Source organism: Pteronotus mesoamericanus, unplaced genomic scaffold (genome assembly GCF_021234165.1).
Source record: "Pteronotus mesoamericanus isolate MK-2021 breed Mesoamerican mustached bat unplaced genomic scaffold, CSHL_Meso_final contig_20, whole genome shotgun sequence".
NCBI lineage: Eukaryota > Metazoa > Chordata > Mammalia > Chiroptera > Mormoopidae > Pteronotus > Pteronotus mesoamericanus.
This window is the reverse complement of record NW_026555085.1, coordinates 80,823,744-80,836,907: the sequence shown is the minus strand read 5'-3', so window position 1 is coordinate 80,836,907 and position 13,164 is coordinate 80,823,744.

Sequence of the window (13,164 nt, the reverse complement as noted above, 5' to 3'; positions counted from 1 at the left end):
TTTATTTCACAGTAAAATTTGAGCTTAAAAAGTCAGTGTCTTTTTTTGTATGTGCCAAGGTAAACAGCTCTGTCCTCTCTTTCCTTCTCCATCATAATCTTCATTCTTAAAGAAATCACATAAGGTTTGTTTATTACGTTAACATTTTTTCCCCATATCCTGGCCTATTGTCACTTCTTTGTAGTCTGTTATTCCAAAGTGACATCAACATTCAGACAATAAGGGCCGTTCAAGTGTCCTTTCATAAGGAAGATTCTGGAGAGTTCTCGGTCCTCTTCCCATCCCCCAATATCTCCTGTCTTTCTTTTCCAAAAATGTGTTATTATTATATGATATCCATAATATAATTAGACATAACAATGCAAAATTATATTATTATTATTATCCTGAAAAAAGTGATGGTTTTGCTGATTATAGGTTACTCTTTGACTAATGGTAGAAAGAAGTCCTTGCAAGGTGCTATCCTATTAAAGAAACAGCTCTTTAAAAAATGATTCTCCTGCAATAATAGCAAGGTTACAATGAAAAATAATTAAGCTCATAAAAAATAAATACGTGGCTTGCATAGCATACCACATTTCTAAATTTTTCACTGGTATTAGGATCAATCTGTGCACAAGTGTTAAATTTCAGAATCATCCACTATATTTCAAAAACATCAAGCAAACTGGAAGGGAAGAAAGAAAATATGTTTCTCAAGTTGAATTATTTCAGTTGGCTGTTCCCTGTAATCCAATCGCTGGGACTACGGCCAAATCCATTCCGTTGCATGGTGTACCGCATGCTCCTAGTAGACCCAACATACCAGGAGTGTTTTAAAGGTGAACTCTGCTGAGCAGGGGTCTGGGTAATTCCAGTGGTTCTCCACACCCCACCCCCAGCCCCAGGGGCACTAGGACCCCTGGCCAGATCACTCATATTCCAGGTCAAAGAGCTTCTGTGGTATATTAGACTTTCAAGGAAGCATGTGTATTTCAGAAGAAAATATCAATGTTGTGATACGATTTTATAATTGGTAAACCAAATAAAAATGCTTATTTTGAAATTTCAAATCATTTGTTGTTTATTTGGTTTTCTAAAGGAGGAATGGATTTTGAAATGTTGAAATCCTGTTCATACCTTTTTTGTTCTTTCTGCTTCTTGTGAGGATTTGCCTGATTTTCATGCCAGAGCCAGGATCTGTGCTGAGAGGGGACGTCAACAAGACCGCTCACTTCCCAGGGTGCAGAGGAGAGAAATCTAGCCTCCATCAGCGCCCGGCCCATGGGCATGTCCCACCCTCCTTTTCCTCTGTCAGCTTTCCTGTAGAAACTGTCAGCCCCATGCCCAGGGGTCACATGTGAAGCTGAAGCTATGTCCGTGCAGAGTGAGTAGGCAGAGCTCTGGAAAAGAGTTTGAACACAAAGAGGGTGGCCATCCCAGATAGGGCAATTTTCTTCTTTACCAGTCTCCTGAGAGAAAAATAGGAGAGAAGAAAGGGAGGGGAAACCTAGCTCACGCTTGTCAAAATGGGCTTACTTAAGTGTGTTGCTAAGTAACCATAGAAAAATACATTGATACCAGACTTCATTACTGCAACCAGAAAGAATTTTTTATGATTAATTGTTTCTGAGTTGCCAATGCCTGGAATACGGCTCTGCTAACGAGAATGCACTTATAGTTCTCAAAAATCCCCAAAACAAAGTTAAAATCACAGATGCTGGAAATATCAGGAAATACAAATGCATACATGTAATCATGGTTATTTCTTACAGAGAAATAAAGATGGAAGTCAGTAACCAATAGGATGATGAATTGGCTCTATTCCTATACCTAAGAGTTATTGAATATGTTTCATTTCTTCTTAATCAATGGTGATCCAGAAGAGTGAAGTCTAAAGATTTTATGGTCTCTATATTCTGTAATGAAAAATGAAGTCCCGCCCTGGCCAGTGTGGCTCAATTGGTTGGGCATCATCCCAAGAAGTGAAGGGTCACCTATTTGATTGCTGCTCAGGGCACACGCCTGGGTTGCAAGTTTGGTCCCCACAGTCTGGACGTGTTCAAGGAGCAGGTGGTCAATGTTTCTCTCTCACATTGATTTTCCTCTCCCTCTCATTCCTTCTCTCTAATAACAAATAAATAAATAAACTCTTTTTTAAAAAATGAAGCACCCATTGTACATAGATTAATCTTTTGACAGTCCTGAGGGTCCCCAGCCGTAGGAAGGACAGATCTGAAGGTGTCCGGCAAGCGTGGATCCATCTGTTCTATGCACTCACTACCTGGAGTCAGAAACCAAAGCCTCCAGATTCCAGCATCCCACGAGTAACCAGCAGATGCTGGAATTACCTAATTGCTACGTTAGGAATGCCTTTGATTAGCTTCATACTTTATTTACCTCAGTAGACAGTTTTATAAACCATAAAGTTAGTTTACGATCAACTTACTTTTGACTTTACAATGGTGCTAAAGCAATATGCACTCAGCAGAAACCATACTTTGAATTCTGAATTCTGATCTTTTCTCAGGCTAGCAATATGTGGCCTGATGCTGAGCAGTGGCAGCAAGGGACAGCTCCCAGCCAGCCACACGATCAAGAGGGTAAACAAAAGATACTCTAAGCAGGTGTGTCCAACCTTTTGGTGCCTCTGGGCCACACTGAAAGAAGAGTTGTCTTGGGCCACACAGTAAATACACATACACTAATGATACCTGATGCGCAAAAGGAAGGTTTTAAGTAAATTTATGATTTTGTGTTGGGCCTCACTCAGAGCCATCCTGGGCTGCATGCGGCCCATGGACCACAGGTTGGACACCTCTGCCAGTGTATCATGTTGCCTGTATTTTTTAGATACTCTGTCTAGTGTTTTGGCATAAATTACATGAGATATTCAACACTGTAGGTCAATGTAAGTGTTCTGAGCTCATTAAGGGAGGCAAGGCTAAGCTATGGTGTTTGGTATTAAATGCATTTTTTACTTAACGGTGTTTCAATGCATGAGGATTTATCAAGATATAACCTCATCATAAATTGAGGGACATCTGGATTAACACTTTATTTACCAAAATGCAAATATTCTTGACAGGGATAACAGAATATGTTTTATCTAGCATGTAAATATTAATAGAGAAAAGTTTATGACAACTCGGGAGCTGGTTCTGACAGGGAAGGAAGAGAGAGAAGATGAGGGCACCGAGCATCTGAAATGACTGTGGCAAATGAGGGTGTACATAGCGGTCAAAAGGGACTCTGAAATCAGTTTGCTTATTGATTTTCCAGCCTTTACTGAACCTTCCCCCTGACGGCATCCCCCCTTGAGGACAGCGCAAGTAATTTAGGTAAAAGAAAGACGCAGAAACTGGTGAACAAGGTAAACCAGGATCCCGCAGCCTGTGAGGCAAGTGGAACAAGGTGGAGCATCCCTTGGTGAGTAGGGAATGAAAAAACCCACACTCAAAAGTGAGGGGTATCGGGACAAGGGTGTTACAGCAAGAGCCTGAGAGAAAGCTCTGAGGACACAGTGCCTTGGTATGATGCTCCATATTCCCCAGGTATTCAGGTTACCCTGGTTTCTGCCGCATCCCAGGGTTTCTCCTGCTCGGCTACCCTTTTAAAGCTGTCACATCTACACTCTGTTATTATACCATTTTATAAATGAAAAAATATGATGCTTAGAGAGTTTAAGAAATTTGCATAGTGTTGCAATAATAGTTGCTAGAGGCACACATTTTCATTTACTCTGCAGAAGGAGGCATGAAACACTGGGAAATTATACTCAAATCTTTTTTTTAGGTTAAGAAATGTTGGAGTTTAATAACACATTACACTTTGGCAATATAAAACTAGGATTTATAAAAAGATACAATCAATTATTGGTATATAAAAAAGAAGCACTATTTTTCTACATACAAAATTATGACATCACAGTTCACCTCTTATTATTAAGGTAAGACTAAGTTGAGAAAAAAGAAAATACCCTCTAATTTAAATACATTTTTACATTCTATTTAAAGATATTATTTTTTAATTATATTTTATTGATTATGCTATTACAGTTGTCCTGATTTTCCTCCTTTTCCCCCCTTTACCCAGCACCCCCTGCTTCCTCAGGCAATCTCTCCACCATTATTCAAATCATAAGAAGCAATAAGCAGACTGATATTTCATTAGATCTATCTGTGATATTTAATCTGGTTTATTCTCTAATAGAGTAAGGGATACACTCCCTTAAGGAGCAGAGTGTAGATCAGGAAAGCTGTAGGACACCTATTCAGATTTTACAGGCCCACCAACGGACCTAAAAGACTTATAAAAGTAGATACAGACATATTATCGCACTTTTCCCACATGTGAATCCAGCTTCCGCCAAGGTCAGAGTTGCATGCTTGGGGAAAAATCGTTGAAATAAGCTAAATGAACTAACTGAGCCACTCCCAAGAGCCCCATGGTCCTGTGAGAGTGAGCACATGCGGCACTTGTCTCCTCTTTACCTCAGTGTGAGAAATCCGGAGAGGTCTCCAAGGAACGAAGTGTTGTTTTCTTTTGTCTGTGTCTCCCACTGGAATCTAAAACTCTGGAGGGAAGAAAGTTTGCTTTGATTCACGGATGTTCCCTAAGCACTTAGAACAGTGCCTGACGTATGTAGCAGGCACTCAATAAATATTTTTCAAGTAGATAAAAGGAAGTCAGTAGGCAGGGTAATGCAGGGAAAAGTGCAGGCTTTGAGTAGGTAAACGTGAGTCTCAGTATTAGCTCTGCAACATCTAAGCAAGTGAGCGGCATACTCTGAAGCTTTAGTGTTCCAAGTTGTAAAGATGTAAACAACCATCTCATTGTAAGAATTATGCTTGAGGCACCCAATGTGACATATGTTTTATAGGTGTAATTATTACAGATATCACAATATTTTTATTTATTTTTCTTTCAATTTTATTTTGCCTTTGTTTCAGGTGTACAGCTTAGTGGTGAGACAGTCATATACCACACATAGTCATAACAACATTTTTATATGAAATGGTTAAAAATATATAATGTTATATTTTTTAGTGTTCTATAAGCCATCACTGTAGCTCAAATACTTAAAAATATTTTCTCACTTTAGCACCCTCTGTACTACTCAAAATAGTAAGGCTCATTGACAGCGTAAGTTCTAGGTTTCTCTGTGAGAACTTCAGCAGTTCTGTTAGCAAGTTGAAGGTATCAGCAACTGAAACACACAGATGTCTAATACCAGGGTTTCTTCATCATAACACCCCAGGCCAACAAAATAGTTCCATTAATAGTATGCAAATTTAGAAAACTAAAGAAGACAGGCTTATTTCTTGGGGAAAATATTTTAATATTGATAAAAGACAGAGCAAAAGCAGGAGTGAAAAATGTGACTGATTTTGCTTTTCAGTTTTCTTTCAAGAAGAATGGACCTCGGACCAAGAGTGGTAGAACAAACATTAACGAGAGGATCTAGAAGCACAAGGTAGTTGAGCTTGTGAGATAGAAAGGAAGGCTACTCTGAACCAGTTCGTCCCCACAAATTAAAGTGGTGCACATGCAGGGACCCTGCTCTGAAGGTTTCTGAGCCGTTTCCAATTACTTCTGAGAGGTGAACTGAAACGTACTGACTGAGGGACAGAAGAAGACCGTAGGGCTGCTATAGTTACATTTCCCTACGGTAAATTGCACAGGCCATAGCTTGACTTTAAAGGACATATATTAAAGCCAGTCTCAGGGAGCAAGAAGAGCCCATTCAATTCACAAAGTGCACATTCATTCATTCACTCAAAAATCATTTACTGAGTGTCTTCCATGTGCCTGGTATGCAAAGCTGGATCTCCAAAAAACATTTGACAAAGCCTTTCGTGGGATACTAATAAAGTAGGTACCTTCCCAACCGATTGAATGGCAGGGGTCCCTGACAAATGAATGGTATAATCTGTACAAAAGTGTAACGTGATATAGATCAGTGGCACACTGAGTGAAGCAAGAGGGTGAGTTCCGCCTGGAAAGTGAAAGAAAATATGTTCAGAGTATATAAAGGCCACTCCCTTCTGGGAAGGTCACATCACCTGGAGTACTGACTTTAGTTCCACACACCACAATTGAAATGAAAAGCAACGTTAAGCTGAGGACAATGCAAAGATACTGAGGGGGTACACAGATGCTGTTGTCTGAGGAGCAACAGCTAAGGGAAAAAACAGGTGTTTGCCCAGAGAGAAAGACTCGGGGGACACATAATAGCTGCCTCTATTACCGAAAGGGTGGTGCAGGGTGGGGTGGAAAAGGAGGGAAATGCTGAACATTTGTGACCCATCCCTGAGGCAGGCACTCCTCTCTTGCATTATTTCATTTAATCCTCGCATTTAGCTTTAAAGTGTCTGATCTCTGCGGCGCGCAAACACTTTTCTCCCCAGGCGTATGAGGGACACTGAAAGATGTGGCTTCTGCATAGCCAGTTTCACCTTCTCAGACCCTGAATTACTGCTCTCGTGTTAACTGAAGGTCATTGTAGAAGTTCTCAGCAGTTAAGGTCAGTGAAGATCCAGAAGAGAAAACAAGAAATATTCTGTCTTTGGAGTGAATGTTTAACTAAGGGGTGGAGGTCAAAAACCACTCCACTGATCACAAGTAGTTTTATAATCTGAAAGGACACAGAGAGTGCAGGCCAGCATGTCACCGAAGCAGCCCACTGTCACAGAAGAGTGTACTGACACAGACGTAGCACGAGCCTGTGCCCCCAGAGCTGCCCACGGATTTCCCCAATGGGACTTTAGGAATGTAAGATGTGGGCTTTGCTTTGAAAAAGAGAAAAATTGGTACGCCTGAGTGGCAAAGTCGGTTGGATTTCTCCAGTTCAATAACCATTTCTGAATCAAGCTTCTATTCCTCTAGGAGCCATGCTTACCTTCAAACTCATCTTGGTTTCTAGAGGCCCTTCCTAACAGCCATGTTCACTAAGAAAGGAATCCTTTCAGAAAGACCTCAGAAAATATATGAAAAGATTCTTTGAAAGTTATCACGTTTTGCAACTGACTTTCAATGTGCTGTTGCCAGCTGCAGTGATCAGTTTAAGTCAATCGTTTTTCTTTATTTTTAGTACTTAATAGTTCACTTTTTCCTACCATTCTCAAATAACCTGAATCTTCCGAGCTTCCTCGTATTCCCTTTACACGGAAACTGACTGCATGAGGAGCAGCAGTCTTTTTCTCGGGTAATGTTCCTGGCAGATGAAGGCACCTCTGAGGTTCTGTGGTTCATGGCATAAAGTTAAGAACGATTAAAGAAAACAGACTTCCAAAACATCACCCTCATAAACGGTAGTGCTGTGTTAAATACTATGGCTTCGGGTTTGGGAACTGAAAGAAGTACTTTTACTAAAGAAGTAACTGCCTGGAAGGCTCCATTCGAGGTGGCGGGGGGCGGGGGGGTCACATTTCCCGACTCAATGGATTCTAGCCACAAACTCAGTCCTATTTGCCCTTCCACCTCCTCTCAAACCAGAATCAAGGCCTTAACTCCCCCAAAGCTATTCTTTGTTCATGCTGACTTTTATTAAATACTTATTATATGCCTGCATTTAAGGACACAATTAAATTTAATCCTCATAACAACCTGTTCAAGTGGGTGTGATTTTTATTCTCATTTTCCCAAGGCAGACTGAGACTTAGAAGTTCTATTTAAACAATTGTCTGGTAAGTGGTAACTCGGGCCCAGAGCTGTGGATATTCACTATTACATCAAAATGCCTCTCCCGGCCATGTTCCAGCGTGGGTCCATGGATGCCTGAATTTAATCCCTAATCAAAAGGGAAATTCAGGGTAGGAAACAAGTCAGTGGCACCTAGAAGCACTGGCCACTACACACAAAAAGAACCTTCTGGTAGAACATTTTGACAGTTGTCACATGGGAGAGCTGTTGGGGGGAATGGGTGAAAAAAGTGAAGGAATTAAGAAGTACAAATTGGTAGTTACAGAATAGTCACAGGGATGTAAAGTACAGCATAGGGAATAAGTCAGTAATATTCTAATAACTGGGTATGAATCAGATTAGTACTGGACTTATTGGGGTGATCCCTTTGCAAATCATATAAATGTCTAATCACTGAGTTGTACACCTGAACCAATATAATATTGTAAATCAACTGTAATTGAAAAATAAAAAAAATTATTTAAAAACAAACAAACAAACAAACAAAACCCTCTGGCAGAAGACACAGTGAGCATTAGGTGTGAAGTCAGTTGCTCTGGCCGGTTCTCCCTCAGCCAAGGCCGCAGCCTGAGCCTGGAAGAAGAGCTCCCGGGTGGCCGCTCACTCACTGAAGAAAGAATCGGTCTTTCTCTGTCCTTTTTTATTTTTACTTTTCAGATTTCGGGGCTTTGGAAATCTGCCAGAAAAGCCTGAGAACAGCCTTGGCGGATTTGTTGGCATTGCCCCTCAGAGTTGTTACCCAAAATCTTCAAATCTTTTTCTCGTCATGGAGACTTGTCTTTTGGGAGTAACTCAAAGATAGGCTTTCAACCAAGATAATTAGTTTAACAAAAGAGAGCCCATGTGGTTTAAGAGCTCAACAACGTTGATTACTAGGTCGAGATAGGATTGTTGTCTCCTTATTTCCCCTTTTGAGACCTTAGATAGTGAAATACTTTTGACCTTGTGCAATAGAGATCCTCTTTCCCACTGAGAATAATCTGAGGAGGAAGGGGAGAGGGGAGGGAGGCAGGAAGCAGTTCCAGTGAATCACTTCTCAGCATTTCTGTTTACACCATCAGCCTTCACCTGTTACGGAAAGCCAGACTCAGGACACGATTCAGGGAACGGAGTAAGCCTTTATTCACACGCGCGGGCTCAGAGGAGGCAGTCTCCAAATTCTGAGCCCCGAATCGGGGTTAGATAGGGGTTTATAAGCCCTAGCATTCCGGCGGGAAACGGATGGGCTTCCCAGGTGGGGGAAGGGATTAGCATTCCAGTGGGAGATTGATGAGATTGATGTGCTACCCTGGCGGGGGAAGGGATGTGAAAACGGGCTACAGGAACAGATAAGCAATGATTAACAGTTAACCTGGGAGGGGTCTCTGGCTAGGCTGCTCCTCTTAAGTCATCTTGCCCTTATCACACTTAATCTATAGGCAAGGAGAAAAACTAAGGAGAGCCAGGAGAAAAACTAAGGCCAGCCATGGCCCCAAAGGGGTTCGACCATGCCAATCAAATATGCTGCTTTGGCGTATTGATTATTTTGAGCTAAGGGCACTGGAAAAAACAGGAGATGTAGGTAGGGTTCTCCAACCTCTCCCTTTATACCTAAAAACAAACCATAAGATTTCCCATGAGCAAGGTACCCTCTCTGCACCAGGCAGAGAAGACTTTCTGTCTTGGAATCAACCATGCCTGATAAGCCCATAAATCTCCTGGACTTTCTGTCTCATAATCAACATTTCCTCCTAAATCAAGGAGATTTATGGGCCTTGTTTCTGGGAAAAGCTCGAAGGAGAGGGGAGGAGACAATGAGAATTCAACCGGTTTCTAGCAGGATGCTGGATTCTGAGAATGGGGAATCTCATGGTCAGGTATTTGGCTGATGACGTATACCTTCTTGGTTCCAGCACGGGCGGCGGCTTAGGTCTTCCACATCCCAGGACGTTCTGACAGTCTCCACGAGTTTGCAACAGGCATTGAAATGAAGCAGAAACATAAAGTGCACTGATGTATTAAAAGACATAGGTAGTTAGATAGGTAACTACACACACACACACACACACACACACACACACACACACACACAAGGGGCCACATACCAAGCCTGACAAGCACAGGGGGAGGTCTGTGTGGTGGCTTTACAACTCAGAGACCTAAAGTAACCACATAGGACGGTCTGAAATTAAAACTTGTTAACTAAAAGCAGTTTATGACAGGTAGTCATGTCCCAGGCTAGAACCTTCCCTAACAAAAACCAATGTTTATCTTAATCGAACCTGTCGATTTTTTTAAATCTATGATAGCATAACTTTGGAATGTCAAGGCTTTTCCCAAACCCCTGGGGCACAACCACACCACCAAAACAGTGATTGAGGGGACCACAAATCCCCTCATTGTTATTGTTATCATGTTAATTGTTGACTGTTACCTATTGTGTACACACCTATGTAAAAGAAGAATGTGTCTATCATTTTATGTTTTATCCAGTCCCAGAGGTTTCCTGCATTGCTTCCTCTCACCTCTCTAACCTATCACCAGTGGATTTCACATAACCCTTTCTACCTCTTCTTTTGATTGTAATGTATAAAAAAATGTGGAAAACTGCCATTTTCTGAAGCATTTTCTCAATCTGTTCAGGTTTTGCTTCCCGGCAGTTGTTGTCAGTTTGGCTCGGATAAACTCATAAAAATTCTTACAGATTTGAATGTTTCTCACATTGACACACACCATAATATTTCATGTATTTTGAATTCAACCACCCAGTGAACTCACTTTTCAGAGCTCAAGACCCCCTGATCCACTGACTGATTGAGGGGCTCACCTCTAGTCAACTTCCTCTTTTATACCCCACAGAACTGATTCTTAAATTTCACCACATCTCAAGCATTTTGGCTTCTTTTCTCTCAGGAGCTGACAGAGTGGAGGCCATCTCTTATCCATTTACTCACCTGTTCACTTATATGTGTGAACTTGCCCTGGTGAGACAGACTACTAAACCAGGACATGTGCATGGAACTGGGAAACTGAGACAGATAGTTAAATCGCCAAGCAGCTTACAGCCATCTAGTAAATTGCAAAATCCTATCTTTCTTAACCAAGGAAAATTAAAAGTAAATGGTTTGTGCTTCTCCTCCCCAACCAGAAGGCGAGCCACTTAAATCACCCGACTCAGAGAGAGAGAGAGAGAGCAGAAATTTAGTTATTGCCATTTGTGCCAACCACAACCAAGGACAGAGGAAGTTAAGGGAATAAATCTCATTTTGGCATATCAGCATAAAGCTGATGAATATTCTAATAAGATCCTCCCATAAGACCTTCCCTCAACCACAAGGCTTTAAAACCCTCAAGCTGGCCCTGACTGGTGGGACTCCATTGACTGGGCCTCCTATAAAGGGTCAGCTGTTCAAATCCCCATCAGTGCACATGCCTGGGTTAGGGTTTGGTACCCAGTTATGGCTTGTATGAGAGGCAACTGATTGATGTTTCTCCCTTTTTCTTTCTCCCTCCCTCTCCCATTCTATAAAAATTTTAAAAAAATCACTTAAGGAAAAAAAAAAGCCCCTCAGACAAAGGACCCAGCTGTGCTCTTCCTCCCAGGAGAATGCCCACACCTTTCCCTTCCCCTTCTCCTCCCCCGACATGAATACATTTCCTAAACTCTAAAGGACCCCACGAGATTTGCATCCTTGGTACAATGGGTGGCAGCAGCTTGACCCAGGTTAACCCCCTGAACCTGTCCACAAGGCCTTGTTTTTTCTGACTTTTCAGTGAACCAAGGCAGTCCTGCCTAGGCTCTCTCCTGCTGCTTCTTCTGTTCTAAGCCCTTGCTTATTTCACTGTGCCCAGCTTCAATAAATGTATGAAGTCAAGAACCCACACACTACAGGCTGACCCAAGGCAGACCTACTCCGGCCTAGACCCTTCCCGGTAACACTGGCAACTTCTTCATAACTCCAAAAATACCTTCAGTCTCTCTCCACACACACACGTTCAATAACTCATCTTCCTCTTTGTTCCTTTTCTGTTCTTTGCTCTTTAAATATCAGAATTATAAGGTCTGTCCAGGTCACTTTCTCACCCTAAGGTGCACTTCCTGTATGATCATTATCAAACAACACTGAGCTGGTGACTCACAAATCAGCGACCCAGAATTCTTTACCCAGAATTTTTTTGACGTCCAGATCTGTAATTCCAATCACCTGCTGTATATTTTCATCTGAATAGGCCACTAACATTTTAAATTCAAAATTTCCGGAACTTAGTTCCTTTCTTTCCCCAAATATGCTCTTTCTTTTGTGCCTCTACTCAAGGTATCTACTCAATTCAGAAACTTAGTCACTCTTGACTCCTTCCTTTCCATTAACGTCTGTGACCTCTCTCTTTCCAGAGTATTCAACTATTACATCCCTTCTCTTCTACTGGTCTTCCACTTTCATACCTTTTCAGGTCTTTGTTATCTCACTCTGAACAATTACAATAGCTGCCTCACCTCTGCTCTTGTGCTTTCCAGCTAGGGTTGCCAAATTCAGCAAATAAAAGTACAGAATGCCCACTTAAGTTTGAATTCATCTCTTTCTTGTTCTTTTTCTTGATAGCACTTTCACAATCTGAAAGTATCTTGTTTATTATCTATCTTTTCATTAGAATGTAAGTTCTGTGAGAACAAAGACTTTGTTCACTTCTGAACTCCCAAGGTTTAATACAGTTTTTGACACATAATTGGTGTTTGGTATATGTTAATAGGACAAGCAAGTAAGAAAATGAACCAATGAATTAATGAATAACTAGTTAAGCCCTCTAGCCATGAGTTCCTTTGAGTCTCTGTTTATGCCCTGTGCTTCATGCTCTGTTTTAGTCAGATCAGAATGCCATTAACAAAATACTCTAGATTGGGTGGCTTAAACAATAGTAATTTAATTTCCCACAGTTCTGGAGGCTAGAAGTCCAAGATTAAGGTGCCAGTACTATCACTTTCTGGTGAGAACTCTCTTCTTCCCTATAGACAGTTGCCTTTTCATTGAATCTTCATGTGGCAGAGAGAGAAAGAGAGAGAAGGAGGGAGAGAGAGAATGAACAAGTTCTCTAGTATCTCTTCTTAATAAGGGGACAAATCCCGTCATGAAAGTCCCACACTCCTGACCTCATTCAAACCTAATAACATCCAAAGGCCCCATCTTCAAATATCATCACACTGGGGATGAGGGCTGCAACATATGAATTTTGGGGAGACACTGTTCAGTCCATAGAATGCCCCAAGTGTAATGTCCTCTTTTTCCTTCTAAGTGCTCAAGAATTACTGTCTCTATAAAGAGACTCTAGGTAAAAATAAATCACTTCTTCCTTTGAACCTCATCGACATCTTATGCATCTGTAGTAATTTACTGTAACTAGTTCCTTACATGACTTTTCCTCTTTGAGACTGTAAGCTTCCTGAGGGCTATACCAATACCTCACTGTACCATGTCTAGCACAATGTTTGATACATTGAAAAGGCTC